The sequence below is a fragment of the Pogona vitticeps genome, chromosome 11 (genome assembly GCF_051106095.1).
Source record: "Pogona vitticeps strain Pit_001003342236 chromosome 11, PviZW2.1, whole genome shotgun sequence".
Taxonomy (NCBI): domain Eukaryota; kingdom Metazoa; phylum Chordata; class Lepidosauria; order Squamata; family Agamidae; genus Pogona; species Pogona vitticeps.
This window is the reverse complement of record NC_135793.1, coordinates 11,170,340-11,187,435: the sequence shown is the minus strand read 5'-3', so window position 1 is coordinate 11,187,435 and position 17,096 is coordinate 11,170,340. Positions and strand designations below refer to the sequence as shown.

The 17,096-nt window shown below is 43.6% G+C and overlaps 1 long non-coding RNA gene across 1 annotated transcript; it reads left to right on the top strand.

Annotated features, from left to right (window-relative positions):
* The first annotated feature begins 7,983 nt into the window (after positions 1–7,983).
* LOC140702260 (uncharacterized) lies at positions 7,984–15,464 on the top strand. The gene is made up of 3 exons (XR_012081361.2): positions 7,984–9,041; positions 14,279–14,323; positions 15,383–15,464. It is a non-coding gene; the product is annotated as an uncharacterized LOC140702260 (long non-coding RNA).
* The last annotated feature ends 1,632 nt before the right edge of the window (positions 15,465–17,096 follow it).

Below are 17,096 nucleotides of genomic sequence, written 5' to 3'. Positions count from 1 at the left end.
ATCAGGCCAGGTTGTGAGAGACCCCGGTCGGGTGGGCTCCGAAAGAGGAGTCCAGGAAATGTTTATAACCAAAATCACAGTAGAGACATATCTTTATTTTTTTTTAAAGTTATTTTAAATATTGCTAGTTGGCCTTCCTTTTGAAAAGGGCCGTTGGTGGCTTTCAAAAGTAAATGACTGTATGCTTGTGTGTGTGTGTGTGCTTGTGTGCATGTGGTCCCACTGGAGTTCAGATAGATTTGTAGGGAAGTTCTTTTGCTATCAATAAAAATGGATACCAAAAACCAGCATCCATGTTATGGGATACCTACCAAGCTTTTTGACTGTGCAGGGATCTCAACCCGCATCCTCCTCTTCCAAATGTAATATTCAAACAATTATACTCGACGCTGGCTCGGTCAGAAAGTATATAGCCAGAACATCTTGGCACGTATCCTGTTGCAAAGCTATATGGAGAACGCGGGGAAAACATTGACCGCGCCTGGAGACTGCCACTGAAAAGAAGTCCCTACTTCTGTTTCAAGGTCCATTCAGCTTCATCTCATTGCACACCCTCTGTGCCCATCCCAAAACCCCAAGGAGCTATTCTTTCATTCATAGCAAGTTAGTCAGACGTTGGGAGTTTGACTCTCCACTGGGCAGAGGCTGATAGGAGACGTTGCCCCCCCCCCCGGGTATTTCAGACCCACCCCAAGGATCTCTGGAAGTCACTTCTCTGGAAGAAGCGAGCCCTTTCCCTTGCACCGGAGAGAGGCGTTTGGATTCTCCCGGAGGGGACCGTCAAGGAGTCAGGCCTTTAAAAAAATTCCTCTAAACCAAATGGGAAGTTTGTGTAAAAGCTGACAGGATGAGAGATTTCTTGTTGCATCCCTCTGTAGGCCACTTAATATACAGGCGTAAGCCAATGGTACTCTACTCCTTCCACTCTATCACTCACAAACACTCACATGCCGACTGGTCAGTGGCTAGTTACACCCCCACCACCCCCGCCGCCTGTATTTCCCCAAAGATTTTTATCATGCGAATGAAAGAGCTTAATTGTTTCTATAACAGAAGGATTAGAACTCCCACAAACTGATTCATGTAGTTTCGAACATACAGTGGTGCCTCGCATAATGTTTTTAATTGGTTCAAAAAAAAAAACCTTATGCGAAAAAAACTTTATGCGAAACACCATTTCCCATAGGAATGCATTGGAAACCGGTTAATCCGTTCCAATAGGCACGGATTGCTGTCCTTAAGCGAAAAAACCCATAGGAAACATCGTTAAATGATACAATGTTTCCTCCATTGGAATGTATTGAAGCCGACTCAATACATTTCAATGGCTTTGCGAAGTCAATTTTTGCAAATTTGTGTGTGTCATAAAAGGGTTAAAATGGTTTTAAATGCTTGGATTAGCTTCTGCACCCTCTAAAACTGATGCAAAAGTTAATGTGGCTTTGATCTGACTTTTCGTTAATTTATGGTGAATTTCCCCCCCCCCAACTTTTGACAGCTGTCAAAATCTGACAGCTCCATTGTTTCCTATGGGGGAGAAAAAAATTCACAAAAAATTAACAAAAAGTCAGATCAACGCCAAATTAAGTATGCACACATTTTAGAAGGTGCACTAACGATTCCAAGCATTTAAAACCGTTTTCCAACATGTTAAGACACTTTTGTAATTGAAAAAATGAACATCGTTAAGTGAAGCAGGGGACCTAAAACAAAAAACGTTAAGCGAAGCATGGTCCCAAAATCGCTATGTGAAAATCGCCCATAGGGAAAAACGTTATACGAAGCACAATCTGACTCTGAAAAAATAAACGTTAAGCGAAAAAAACGTTAACGAAGCAAACGTTATGCGAGGCACCACTGTAATTGTAGGTATAATACATTGCATGTAGTTCATGACCAGCGCAGCTGTTTCAGAAATTACTTGTGTAAGAAGAAATTCTCAGAGTGAGAAGATTAGAAAAGAAAACTAAAACAAAACAGGTGCCATTATGAGATGATACCACTCGGTTCAACACCATGGAGAATAAATTAGCAGAGAAAAATGTAGTACAATAGCTGTAGCTGAAGTAACCTTGTTTTGTTTTTTTGTCTGTGTGCATGTCTGTGTGTGTGTGTGTACTTGTACCGTGCGATTTCCATATGCAGGTAGGAGTCTCATCAAAAACCTGCCAAGATAATTTCTCCTTTGTATTATGTTGTGTTTTCATTTTTTTTAAATATACATACTATCAGCAGCTTATGTTGCTGATGATTTTCGCCAAGAAAAAGTAGCTTGCTTCCAACCTATAGGAATGACTTAGTGAATGAAGTGGCAGTAAGGGGAACTTTGAGGGGAAGTGACCATGTTATACTTAAGTTCTTTATTCCAAAGGAAGCAAAAGCAGAGTGTAGCTGCACATGTACTCTGGATTTCAGGAAAGCCAATTTTAATAAACTCATAACAGTGATAAGAAAGATTGCAAGACGAGAGATGCTGACAAGGAAAGGAATCCAAGAGGTGTGGAAGTTTCTTTTAAAAGGAAATTGTAAAAGGCCTAAGTACAAACAATTCCAACAAGGGCCTCTCCATGAGGTGCTTCGCCGCTGGGGATGGAGGAGGCAGATGCCGGCACTCCTGCATCAGATCGGGCAAGAGCGAAGCTTTGAAGAAGGCTTCCCAGCCTCGCTTCACCCTTCCTTCTTCTTTACTGCTGGCCCATCCGCCCACCCTTTATGGTAAGAGTGAGATTAGCTGGTCGCTTCAGGGCCAGATGGGAATTTTTAACTGGTACTCGAATTGGCCATGAAGGCTAGTGTTCCCCCCCCCATCCCATTCTTACCAGTGATGGCAGTTAAGGGCTAGATATATAAGAAATAACCCCTTATATAGGTCACAATGGTGGGTAGTGCAAGAGATAAGGGTTAGATGAGTTCTGAAGAAGGCACCCCTTCTCTCAGGAGGACAGCAGCAGAGGTTTCACTGAGGGGAGGGGAAACTGGGGACCCCAGGGGATGCCGAGCAATTGCAGTTAGGAGGCCCGGATGGGGCAGACATGGAGTACCACAGTGGAGAAACGGAAGTGTGCTGTATGGTGGGACAGCGCGCTTCTGGCATAGGAACTTGATTGGCGGTCTGGACCAGAAGATCAAGGTTGTCCCCGGTTACAGATCAGTTTGGTGCACTACAAGAGGCCCCATTGTAAAAAGGGAAATTGGAGTAGGCATCCTTCAGTCTCGAGAGACTATGGTATCGTGCTCTGTATAGAGGTCTTGGAACAGTGTCTTGTGTGGCTGAGAAGGCCAATTCGAGAATGACAATCGCTTCCACACTGAGGACAAATCCAATCTGTCCCCTGTCCAGCTCCCTGGTTTTGCTTGTTTCGGGACTGCCTCTTTGCCTCGGTCCGCTGTACAAGTGTCTCTTCAAATTGGGAGAGGCCATGATGCACTGCCTGTCTCCAGGCTGAACGCTCAGACGTCAAGGTTTCCCATCTGTTGAGGTCCATTCCTAAGGCCTTCAGATCCCGCTTGCAGATGTCCTTGTAACGCAGCTGTGGTCTCCCTCGGGGGCGGCTTCCCTGCACTAATTCTCCATACAGGAGATCTTTTGGAATCCAACCATCAGCCATTCTCACGACATGCCCAAGCCAATGTAGACGGCGCTGTTTCAATATTGTATACATGCTGAAAATTCCAGCTCGTTCTAGGACTACTCTATTTGGAACTTTGTCCTGCCAGGTGATACCAAAAATGCGTCGGAGACAACACATATAGAAGGTGTTCAGCTTCCTCTCCTGCCGTGCACAAAGGGTCCAGGACTCGCTGCAGTATAGGAGTGTGCTCAGGACACAGGTTCTATAGACCTGGATTTTGGTGTATGCCGTCAACTTCTTATTAAGCCATACTTTCTTTGTGAGTCTAATGTTAATACAGTTGTGGGCCTATTTAACCCATATATCTGTGTCTGTCTCTTTATCCTGAACTGGGCGGGCAAAGAAGAAAAGTGGAAGATGGCAAAACAAACAAAAAACAAAACAGTGTGGCTTCACAAAAAGCTCAGAGAGGATGGGGGGGAGGGGAGACCCCATATAGGAATTGGAAGGAAGGCCAGGCCACCGAGGAAGAGTACAGACAGGTAGGAAATAATTGCTGACATGACGTTAGAAAGGCAAAAGATGAGAATATGCTGAGGTTATCAATGGATTCTAAAAGCAACAGAAAAACAGTCTTTCAAGGATATGTGTAGCAAAAGACAGAGAAAAGAAACAGTGGCTCAGCTATTCAATGGGGATGAAAAAATTATAACAAATGACAAAGAAAAGGCGGAAGTGCTCAATTCCTGCTTTAGCTTGGTCTTTTCCCAAAATACAGTCTATGACCCTCCAGGCAAATATGAAGTACAAATGGAGGGCATAGGTTTGGAGCTTGAGATTGATAAATAACTAATCAAGGAATGGCAAAGTCCCTTGCCTGCGGAAACCTCCATTCTTGCAAACTGGAGTCATCACTGTAAGCAGTTAATTTAAGGAAATACTTGTGGCAAGAAACAAGGAGAAGAAAGAAATAGGAAGCATACCAGTTGAAAATGGCATAATGTGGAACACCCATAAATGTAAGACGCTGTGAAATTACATAACTGTCTTCTAAAAGTACCCACTTAATCTGTTTCTTAAGATCACTCAATCCCACAGTTTCTTCTTATTTTGCTCTCTTAAGAAAAGAGAGGGAGGTTTTGTTGATGATATTGAAAGAGCAAGAGTGTGCAGTGCTTACATTTTTACATCAATTTCCCACACCTAATAAGGTTGAGAGGCTTCTTGGCAAGGTACTTTCCAAATATCCCTCTTCCGGATAGGATGGGCTAGGTACTCCCCACTAGGCATAGAACTTCCATTTGTTTTGGACCACAGCTGCTCCCACTGGTGTCTAGGAGTAGTGCAAGGGTTCATGGGAGTCTCAAGAGAGCATCAGGTGGATAGTCTACCTGCCTATTAGGCTCTATAGAGGAAGCCGCTCAAAGAACTACCTGTTGCATGTTCCTTGAGTTTCCTATGAACCTTTGCATCAATTCCAGATACAACAGGGAGCAGGGTCCTTCTTCTTGAAAAGCCAGTATAATTAGGGTTGACAGATGTCCGGCAAAAGGAGGACATGTCCTCCTTTTTAGCCTAATGTCCTCCGTCCGGCAGGCAAAGATAAAAACTTTTGAAATGTTTGGCCTGTGTCACGCTTGCGTGGTGGGCATGTTGTGTTCGCGGGGCCGTGTCTTAGAGTGCATGATGCAGGCAGGTGGGTGGGGGAGAGAGAGCCAGGAGCCACATGGCTCCCTGACCGACTGGGGCCGCTTCTCTCTGGCAAGCAAGAGACTTTTGGCAACACGCAGACAGGCCCTTTCCTTCCCACAGGCGAGCAGCAGCAGCAGCAACTCCTCCTCCTCTCCTCCCCCTTTGAGACAGCGTCAAGACCCAATGAATCAGAGTGGTGGCAGTGACTGTTGCTGCCATGTGTGTGGCCACCATGCTCCCTGTTTGCTCAACTTCTCCTCTTTGCACCATGGGAGGAGCACAGCTGAAAAACCTGGCTCAGCATCAGCTCGGAGGGAAGCCTGGCTGCTCCTTGAACTCTCTGGCTTTCCCTGCCGGTTTGTCTTATGGTGGCTAAGCCCTCCACAAAACCACCGCCTCCACAGGACACTCCCATTGCTTTTTCTCTGCACTCTCCTTGCTTGTCTTGAGGTTTCTCCCAGGGATCCTGGAAAGCACCGTAGCGCTCCTGCCTTTATACAGCCGGTGCTGCCAGAGGGTTTTGTTTTGCTTTGAAAAACAGTGGGGAGAGTTGTGTGTTTGTGGCTGAGGCTGGAGGAAAGCGGGGGTTATGGTATGTCCTCCTCTGTCCTCTTTTTTGTCTTTATATGTCCTCCTTTTAGTACCCATGTATCTGGCAACCCCAAGTATAGTGATATTGGAGGCCCAGATAGAGGTGATGATGGCTCCTCTTCAACCTTTTATCTTTGGGCTGAAGCTCCCAGGTTTCTGGCTGGGGGAGTTCTTGGTGAATTTCTGGAAGCACCAGTGCAAAAGGAACATAAACTCCCACCATGGGTGTTGGAGATAGCCAGTTAAGTAACGACTGAATAGGCCTTATGTTTCTTTTGAATTCAGGGTAGTGAATATAACTGTTTTGGCCTCATCATGTTTCTAGGCTGGAATTCTTACCCATCATTTTGCTTAAACGAGTTCCAAGGGTCTCGCTTTTAATTCATCTTGACATGACACATAGCTTCCTTTCCTTGAGCAGCTTAGCCAGCCAGTGGCACATTTCTAATCTGCAGCACTGGTATGTTGATTGAATCTGCAGGCTCCTGGACCACAATATAGGTATAGTGCCCCATCCTTAAGAAGCGTTGATAGAGATGGGTGTGTTGTTTATTACTGCATTTCTCTTCTATAAATAAAAGGCATACATTGTGTTTGTTTATAGACATCCAATAAATCGCTTGGATGACTATTTTTAAAATACTTCCTTTGAGAAATTAGTTTACAACCTTTGTAATCTTGTTGATTTCATGGTGCGGTGATCACCTAATTGCTTTTATTCATTCCTCACATGTAAACACCTGTAGTTCTGCCTTAATGTTTTACCTTGCCGCTATCCTACTCTGCTATGTTTGTTGCTTAAATCTCAACAGCATTACCCTGCATCTGCTGTCAAGGCAGTGCAGAGTCAGCTGAGACAACATTGCCCCCTCAACCAGCAAATAAAGAGATGAGGCACAAGAGGCTGATGTCAGTCTGGGATTTTACTTGATTAACTATTTAAATCCCCTAACCTGCAGTAGGGCCAAAGGTAGTGCACGAACCTGGTAACAGGAGCAGGTGGAATAACCCAGGCTAATCTCCAGGCCATGCACCATCTCTCTGCTCTCCGGACTGGGCAAGTCCCTGGCCTTGCGCCCCCTGCTTTATATTGCCAGTCTTGCCCCATCTGACTCAACTGGGAAGACATTTTTGGGCCCATTTCCAGCCCAAGTCCCATGGTTGGAGGTTGGCCATAAACCGAGACTGCCTCAAAAGGCCATCCTTGCCTCTGTTCCTGAAGCCCAAGATCAGGGGACCCAATCACCTCATGGGGCCCCTATGAGGCCCACCACTAGTATCTGTCTCTCAGCACAACCCACCAAATTCTGACTCATTTAAAATGATACTGCCCCAATCTGCAGATTGTTCCCTGTAAGAATCAGACTGGGACAGGCAGAAATCACATGGACCCCTTTTGTTCAATATGCCAATCAGGGAACATGCCTCCCAAATTCCTATTTGGCCCTTTAAGCAACCAGAAGTTTCTCCCTGCCTTAGAGGGTAGGTGGGCGTCCATCTGGCAGCAGCACACAAGACCCGTGTTGCAGTAGGCAAGCCCCCAATGCTATTGGCCCTGTGATGCAGAAGTTCTGATCCATTCTATGGATCATCTTAAGGCAATTCAGTGGTGATTTGGACCAGCACTTCCAACAGCCAATCTCTAATGTCATGACTCTAGTGCCATTAATTCATCAGGAGGGCATGTAGAACTGGATAATATGTGCCTCCTGGGCTGCAGTCTTGGGATGTGAAGAATGCTCATAAAATCCCTTGTTACTGCCTCACCACCACAACACACCTCCATAAGGAATTTAAAAATTATTTGAGACTCCTTGTTTCCAGACAACAGTAAGGTTATGGAGCTTTTCATTTCCCTATCAAGGCGGCTGGAATTTGTGTCAAAAATCTCTGGGCAAAACTAGAGTCTCTTCCCTTTGAGAAGCAAAGCAGATGTATGCATATAGAGCCAGCCACCCAAAGAGAGAGAGATTGACAGACACACAGACAGAGACACACAGAGACAGAGCAAGAGCTGTGTGACTGATCAAATGTTTGCAGATTTGATCTTTGTAATTCTAAAAAGTTCATGTGACAAGACAGTAAGTATTATAGCTTCACAAATTTTGCACTATTAGAGTTGCACATCATTTCCACACACACACACACACACACACACACACACAGAGACACAGACACATACACAGACAAACACACACACAAACCCATATTCCATTAGACATGAGGTTGTGAGTTGAGAGCACCAGGAAATGTTTTGCTGGCCTCACCAGTTGCACCCCAACTTGAACATTTCAGCTGACCCCACTGCTGGAACGTTGTCAGCTGACTCATCTACCCAACTGAGATGTGTCAGATCCTACAAAGTCCTTGTAGATCAGTCTAAATGCCTTTTAAGTATGAGAATTTTGCTCCCTTGAGTAGCTCTTTGCTTCCCTGTCCTGCCTACCTGTTTTTGATGTTGCAACTACTTCTTCCCTCCTTCAATCCACTATGACTATCTGGGAACTAAAGCTCATGCTTGACCCTGCCATTGCATTCACTTGTCTCTGGGTCCTTGCCTTCCTGAGCAACAGTTCAACTCCAGGAGTGCTTACTCTAACCCTGACTGCTTCTTCAGAAACTCATCTGTATTTATCCCAAATTCCTTCAGCTGTAGAGCAAGGTACAGAAGGTAAATCTTTGTTTATTTCATACTTGCAGATGATAATTTTAAAAAATGCCTCCAAAGTGGGAAAGATTACAAGTTCGTGTGTGCGTGTGTGCCTGTGCGAGTGTGTGTATGTGTGTGTGTTTCACTACTCTGTGAAAAATATCACAAAACATTTTGTGCAAAAATATGCATTTTGCATAACAACGTGCATTTTGCACACAAACTTTTAGTTTGCATAAAAAGAAGTTCTTAAAGCACAGAATCAGGGGGTTGCACAGAAAAGGCAGGGTTTTCTTTCTTTCTTTCTTTCTTTCTTTCTTTCTTTCTTTCTTTCTTTCTTTCTTTCTTTCTTTCTTTCTTTCTTTCTTTCTTTCTTTCTTTCTTTCTTTCTTTCTTTCATTCTTTCTTTCTTTCTTTCTTTCTTTCTTTCTTTTTAATGCTTCTGTTGAAGAAACATGTTTGTCTTTTTTACTCTCATTCAGGAGTGAAAAAACCTTGCAGTAGTTTGCTGTTTTCTACTAAAGATGAGAAAATCAGTATGTATCCATTTTGTCTTTAGACCAGGACTCATGATATCCCCTTATATTTCTTTCTGTCTTTTCTGGTACTTGCAGTAGCTCCTGATCAACCATCGCGCATATATTTAATCAACATGCATTGTCGCACCCTTGTCCAGATTTTTAATGAAGATGTTAAATAAGATGAGATCCCCATTAACATCTCACTTAAACAACCTCCCCATAATTTGGTGAGGTGCCATTTCTCATTATGTTGTGTTTGGACTCAACCGGCCATTTCCACATCCAAGTGGCAGTGCTCCATGTCTGAGCCAAATTGAATTTAATTTTGCAAGTAAAGATTTCGCATCCACTGCTTTGCTGAGACCTAGATAAATTACACATTCTTTCATCCACTAATTTTGTAATGCTATCAGAAAAAGCAATCAAGCTTTGAAGATTACTAATACTCCCTGCCTGTTCTCCACTGGACCATGGAAGATCAGTCACTTAAAAATCTGAATTCCTGTGTTATCAAAGCATTACTGCTTCAACCAGCCTGGGGTCTGATTAATTTTTAAACTATTATATTAGTTTAATTCATTTCCTCACAGATGGGAGCTCCTTTGACCCAGAGCGTTCAGTGGACATCCCTTACCCATTAGCACCAAACAATTTACAAGAACCTCATAGTTTGGGGGGTTTGCTCTAAGCTTTCATTGTACTTTATACAATCGGGAGCAAACTGGGATATCAAAATTTGGCCACACTCTGAATGAGGTAAATCAGCTTCTTTGATCTTTTGTATGTATAGCAGAGATGGAAATGAGGCTGTGAAAGGCCATGTGGGCCATGTGAGTGGGAGGAGCCACCAGGTGATGCAGTCTCTTACACCAGTGGTCCCCAACCTTGGGCCTCCAGATGTTCTTGGACTACAACTCCCAGAAGCCTTCACCAGCACCTCTGCTGGCCAGGATTTCTGGGAGTTGAAGTCCAAGAACATCTGGAGGCCCAAGGTTGGGGACCACTGTCTTACACCACCTGAGGTGGAAGGAGACACTGGACTTCCTCAGTCACGGCTGCTGCTTCTTTTCTTGCCTCCTCCACCACTGCCTCATTCCACTTGCTAAAAGACGGAGCAGACACAGAACACATTCACTGCATGAATGAGACAAGAAGCTCTTCCTCCTCCAAAGGGCACAGGTTAAGATGGCACCGAGGGCAAAGCAAAGTCCTACTAATCCTCAAGTCAGCACAGAGGACACGGAGTCAAAATCAATATAGTTTGAAGTCAATAAGCCGCCAAAGAAAGTATATCATCCGGGAGAATGCCAGCTCAATATCATTTCCAAGATTATACACCACAGAGATGTCCGATCCAGTCTCAAGAGTAGTTGGCAATGTTCAAGCAGAGATGGAAATGTCCACCAGTGCTAAGCTGGACAGGTTCCTTCCCAGAGCCCAACTGGAAGCCCTTTAGCATAAAGTCTCCCCAAGGGACTGCTTTTCAAGGAGATCCCTGTTCAGTGGGAAACATCAGCTCATGGGGGAGACATCTGTAGATGAACATATTGCTGTCCCAACCCCAGAATAAGGACGCAAGACAAAGATATGGGTTCAATATGGGCCACTTTATTGATAACATCAAATACGAAATGGCAATCCTTTGCTCAAAAGAGGGGGCCTGCTATAGTGCGGAAACAGGTGAAAGGAAGGGGTATGCCGATACCCCTTAATCAATAAATGGGTGAGTCCCCGGCCCCAAGTTCCAGCGGTCTCCAAACAGCAGGAACCCGGCCAGCTGCTAATAAACCACAAGCCATCTTTTGCTGATGACTGTTGGTCCAGAAGTGGCCCAATGCATCCTCCTGCCACAGACACTGTAATCACACGATCCGCAGTGCTGAGAAGTCGGGTGTGCTGTTGGCTTACCAGAGATTACAATTGGGACACACTGAAAAGACCTGTTATTTCTGCACTATCTGCCTATTGTGACCCAACATTTATCTACCAAAATGCCAACACCCCTCATCCAGTGTGGGATAGGCGCAAAAAATCCCCCCATCCAAAAGCCAATCAGGATGAAGCTCAAAAATTCCTATCCGGCCCCTAAAAGGCGACCAGAAAGAAATCACACTAGAAAAAGGGTGGGCGGGTGGGAGCCCAAAAAAGAAGAGGGCAATGCGAGGGGGGAAAGCCCTTTAAATACCCAAGGCTTTCCCGTCCTTCACACAATTCTCAAGAGACTGTGAAAACAGTCTCGCTCTATCCCAGATGGACAGCAAGAATTGATTGCGATGGCAAAAGACGATGCCTTGCCAGTGATCGCTGTATTGCTGGGTCACACCTAGTCTTCCTTGTGCCCTTATTTGGCAATACCCTCTTGGTCTGAGAGGGCATCCTGCCATCTTCCCTGAGTCTAGACGGGGATTATTTGATGAGATAATTCAGTGAACCATTCTTTGGGCCCAAGCTGTTCAAGGGTAGTCAACACCACAACATCATTAAACCCTGGCAGCCCTAGACGCTCCTCTGAAAAAGATCCCTGTGGCACTTCAGATACAATTTCCATCCATAAAACAATGGGATGTGCAGGTGTCATCAAGAGAATGTAGAAGGAGAGGATTTATTCTTGAATATACGATTTGAAAATGTCAGTATTTTCCCAGGATGTTACTGCTTTGGTAGACCTACTCAGTTACTTTTTCTTGCCTGTCAATGCTAAATGTGCACAGCAGTTTGTAAGCAAAAGCTGCTAGCAGGGCTACAAAATTAAATTTCTTGAAATTGCATAGGAATTGAGATCTCTGGGGTCCTGTAATGGTGAAAGCCATTTCCTTTCATATTTTAATGATCAAAACTAGCAACAACCTTCTGTTTATGCTGTTGTGGTTTCTGATGAAATAATTACATCAGAAGAAAACAGGGGCTTTTTTCTCCCCCAGCATGCACAAATTAAGGGGGAAAGAATATTTGATTTTCTTCCCTGCAATAAGGGAATGAAAGGCCATTGCTCCCCAAAAAGTGTCATTCCAGAAAGATCCGTGTTCAGAATACATCTTACATCCCTTAATGAGAATAAAATATGTGGGTGGCTGAGTGAGTGTATCATTCACAGCTCTGATTTCCTGTTGGGAAAGAAAATATCATCTTAGAACATACTGTACTTTAAAGCATATTGTAATGCCCTACATAGACTTGAGCCACATGCTGTAATCCTGTCGTGTTCTGTAAGACCAAGGAAGCAATAGCCGGTTTTTCTCCATCTACCTTATTTAGCATTTCACTTTTTAAAAAGCCCTTTGACAGCACATGTTTCCTCAGAAATACCGTATTTTTCTGTGTATAAGACGTCCCCATGTATAAGACACCCCCCCACTTTTCTAACCCAAAATTAAGAAATCTAAGTGGGGCTTAGCAAGTGGAGGGGAAATCAGAGATCAAAGTCCTGCAGGATCACTTTGATCCCTGCTTTCCCCTCCACTTATTTTTGTTCTTTCCTCAGCTTACTTCCATGTATAAGATGATCTTCAATTTTTAGTCTAAAGATTTCAGACAAAAGTATAGTCTTATACATGGAAAAATATGGTATGTTCTATTTCATACAGAAGGGCTCGTTTCTAAGTAAGCATAAATGGGACTGCACTGTAAGGTTCTCTGGGCAATCAGCTATGTATGAGAAATTCAAGTAGATTTTTATTGACAGATTGGTCCCTAAGACTGTGGCTCAATTGATAGTTATGTAGCAGGAAATGGAGAGTATGGATGTATCAGACAGCCCTTTTAATCAGTGGGCAGCGGCCAAAATATACTTTACTTTTCGATACCTTTATCGGCATATGAACAGACGGCAGGAAAACATAGGTACAAACCAAACAATAATCAAAGGGAAAAGTAAGGTGAAAAATACTCTCAGGCCAAAATATATTGACATGATCAATACTAAAGAAAATCTCTGGCTGTCCAAAGGGAAAATCATTGAATTTTAGGGCTTTGCAGACACTTCTGTATCCTTGCCTAGCATTTGGTTTAAAACAAAATGGTACGGTAAGGAAACTGAGACCAAAAATCAGCCTCCATCTTAAAACATGGACACACTGCTGTACCTCAGCATCCACTTCAAATAAATACAAGAGGGAAGCCCCATTCTTCAAGTGTCTAAAGAAAGAGGAGAAACAGTAGAAATTGAAACTCACAGTCTAATGTGTGGTTACATTATTGAAAGAAGTCAAGTGATGGATTGAGTTTTTTGAATTTGGTTTAAAGTCCTGGGTTTTTGAGTCGGTGTGTGTGTCTTCTTAGGAAAACTTTTAATTCATTTTTAAATTGCATTGTATATCAGTAAGAGGGCTACACAGGCTTTTCGAATCATTGCATTTCAGACTTTGTCCTGCTCCCACATGTCCTCACATTGGCTGCCTCTCACAACCAATAGCCCTGCTGCTGTTGGTTAATGTTTTGTTAGTTTTATGTTTTTTTAAAAAAATCTTTTGCAATCTGACATAGTGCTAGTACAGAATAAGAGAGAGAAAAAGACTAAAACAGCAGTTTCCCTGCAACCCAACACATGCACATGTAGACAAACAGACTCTCTTACTCTCTCACACACAAACACACATGCACACGAGGGGTTGAAGAAGGAGAGAGAGCAATGGAGCCAAGACTGAAACTGACCAAAGACATTTTGACTAGATTGGCACTTTATTGAGTGTCAAATCCCACAGACACAAATCATGCCAACAGAGACATTGACGTATGCCAAAATAAAATAAAAATCCCAGTTTTCTTCTCACTGTAAGATTTCTTTGCGGGACTCACCAGAAAGGGCATTAAGCTCTCCAGAATGTTAATTTCCTATACAGAACTACAAATGAAAAAAACTGATAAATAAATGATAAGATGAGACACCTTAAATATCTCACATATCTCAAAATCTCTATTTGGATTGCCATTAGTTAACGCAACTGGATGGTATATAACACATAACCACCATGCCTAGGGCTAGGCTACAGGTCTGGTGTTTCCAGATTTTGGCACTACCAAAACCCTCTGTTTCGTTTCATCTTTTCTATACAAGATGTGCCATTTAGAGAGTGAGACAGCTAGTAGAATTATGTTGTAGTGTTTATATTTAGAGTGGAAGTTGAAGTACAAGAAGTGTGCTCTACGCTTTAAGAGAGGAGGTTGATCAATGGTCTAAATTTCTTTGCTTGTGCAGATACATCTTTTATTTTAACCTTTTTCTTTGGTGATTTCCCCCCCTTTTTCCCCTACAGAGGCACAGAGACATCAAGTAGGAACAGAAACTTGAACAACTTGAGGTAATAGGGTTTTTTTTAAGCCATCTTGGGGGGGGGGGGGAAACACACTAAATTATCTTGGACTCAACTTCCAGACAGCATAAATCACACCCACTTGCAAGAGAGAGAGAGAGAGAGAGAGTCGCTAGATATTCCTCCCTGTTTAAGTGATAGACAGGTCCTGTATTATAGTTGGGCTTCCGCCTGGGAAACAAATTGTGGATCAGACATGTTCTATCCAAAAGCTAGTCTTTCCCAGGGTGGGGGAAGTAGTAGAAAACAACAATTTCCACCCCCTAATTGCTAGGGTAAAAAGCCGAAGTAGAGACTTCTAGCTTTCAGAAGGTGGCAGAATTGAGAGGTGGAACTGCAGCATCAGTGAATAATAGCTGTAATAAACAGGTTGCCAAAGCAGAAAAGAAAACACCGTCACCATCATTATTTTCTGTGAGAGAGATAACATGGAGGCCTCTTATCAACCATACCTACATTGTAACTAGAGCTAGGAAGACAAAAGTTTAGTTCTTAAACCCAGAATATCCAGACTCGAATACCAATGGTATGATCTTGTGTATGCAGCATATTAGAGCTAGCGTCAAGCTGCTTCTAGGTAAAAGCTGAAATAAATTTCAGCACAGTTGGATTAAAAACCCTCCTGCTTCTGTCCTTATCTCCCACCTGCCTCCTGATACGTGCAATTAAAATTGAGTATCACTTCTCTAAATCTGAGTTGCTCAACCCACAGGCCATGACCTAAAACCCTAAAAAAAGGGGGTCACAAATATGAGAATCACATACCTCGGTAGCTGCAAGGCATATAAAGTATTTACAAGGAGGCCAGCGGGAGATTGGGATGCATATTAAATCTGAACATTACTGTTCTAAAAGTAGCAATGGCTGATTTGGATTCAATTAGCTGCTACACCTTCTCAAACTTATTTCACTACCTGGAGCCACAGACACCAGCTGGTCTTTTTCCAATCTTCTACTTAAGTGACTGAAGCAGGATTAGACATGTTTCTACTGCTGCTGTGTTTGTTTGTTAATTTCTGTTTTGTTTTGTTTTTAACCTCTACACAGGCCAAACTGGAGAGGATGCCTATCAGCTAAATGAGACATGGTAGCACGGTTGGATGCATTAGTAAAGCATGTGGGGAGGGAGTGTCTGGTGTGTGTTTTTTTTTTTTGGGGGGGGAGAGCTTACTTCCAGTGTACCTGCATGCTTTCTCTTTTAGTGGAAAAGCAGCATTAGAAAGGTTTAACTCCTGCCAGTGCTGGCTAGAGGATTTTGTTTTCCAAAAGCTGTAATTCTCTCAGTTAACTTAGGTAACTGTAATCCAAATAAGTAACATTTCCATGAAATAACTTCCCTTTGGAGGTTTAGAGTAGGAAAGCTTCACTAGTATTAACAGCCCTCCCTGAGGTTCCATTCCAATTCCTTCCTCAACACAACTGTTTTTAAGAAAAACAAAAGGGAGAGCTAAAGTCTAAATTTCTTCAGTGCCTGTGATAGATTTACCATTATAGGGTCTGCCCAGATGGGTATATAGATGGTTGTTTGGATTGCTGTTTGTACGGCTTGATTCAAACCAATTTACGGCATCCCCACATGTTTCTACTTCGATTGATCCATGCTGCCATTGCCCTCCCACCCTGGAATAAAGAGGCGAAACACTGGTGATGGGGTAAACTAGGGCCATACTTTATTTAAAACACCTCATGTAGATTCTTGCCCACAGAAAATCAGGGGCCATGTGGAAACAGGTTTGGAGCCGAAGGTGTCTCAGGACCCCCTCCCCAACCTTATATGGGTGAGTCCCATGCCCCATTGTTGTGCGGTTCTTAAGACCGCATGACCCCAGCCGGTGAACTGTCAAGCCCCTGCTGGGCCTGTAAGCCCCCGCTCTTTGGTGGCCCTCAGCCCAGCAGAGGCCCCAGCCCGTCCTTCCTTCGAACACTGTATCCTCACAATCCGCAGCACCTCAAGTTCGGACATGCTGTCACTTCCATTGTATTCCCTGGGCACTCACCGATCCTCGTTCCTTCCACACTACCCGCTGTGTGACCTAAACAAGTAACTCAGCAACCAAAAGCAAAAAATAATAATCCCTTGCCAGTGTGGGATAGGTGAAAAATCCCCGCGACTACCTTGCCAATCCCATTAGCGGGTCAAAAATTCCTATTCCAACAGGGCGACCAGTCAGAAAAGTGAGGGTGGGCAGGATGAAAGCCGAGGGAAGAGACTAAGCACGTGGTGGGGCTTCCTTTTAAGGACGCTCCCCCCTCCCCCTGGGTAAGTAATGAGAGCTCACATTTCACGTTACTCATGGGAGGGAAGGCAAAAAGAGCCTCGCTCTGCTACGACCGCGACGGAGCCAACATTTCAAGGACTGTCCTGTTCCTTTCTGGCACAGCACTAGGGGCTTTGGATTTGTTTGTTTTTCCTTTTTCCCCCTTTTTTCTTTCTTTTTCTTTTTTCTTTCTGTACAATTCAGCATGTTCCTAGTAATCCCACTGTGTAGACTTTGCAGATGGTTGTTTTGCACCCATGGAGCTGTGGGCAGCATTATCTGAGGGGATGACTCTATGGTGTATTAGGAGAGTTGTGCCTTTAAAAGGGAAGACAGAGAAGCCCCCCTCCTCCATTTTCATCTTCTTAAAAAAATATTTCCCTAACTGATGTAGCAAAATTCTAATACCATAAGTTGAAGCATTGCTCTTTTATATGTCACTTTATTTAACAAAAAATACAGTAGTGCCCCGCAAGACAAATGTAATTAGTTCCGCGAGAATC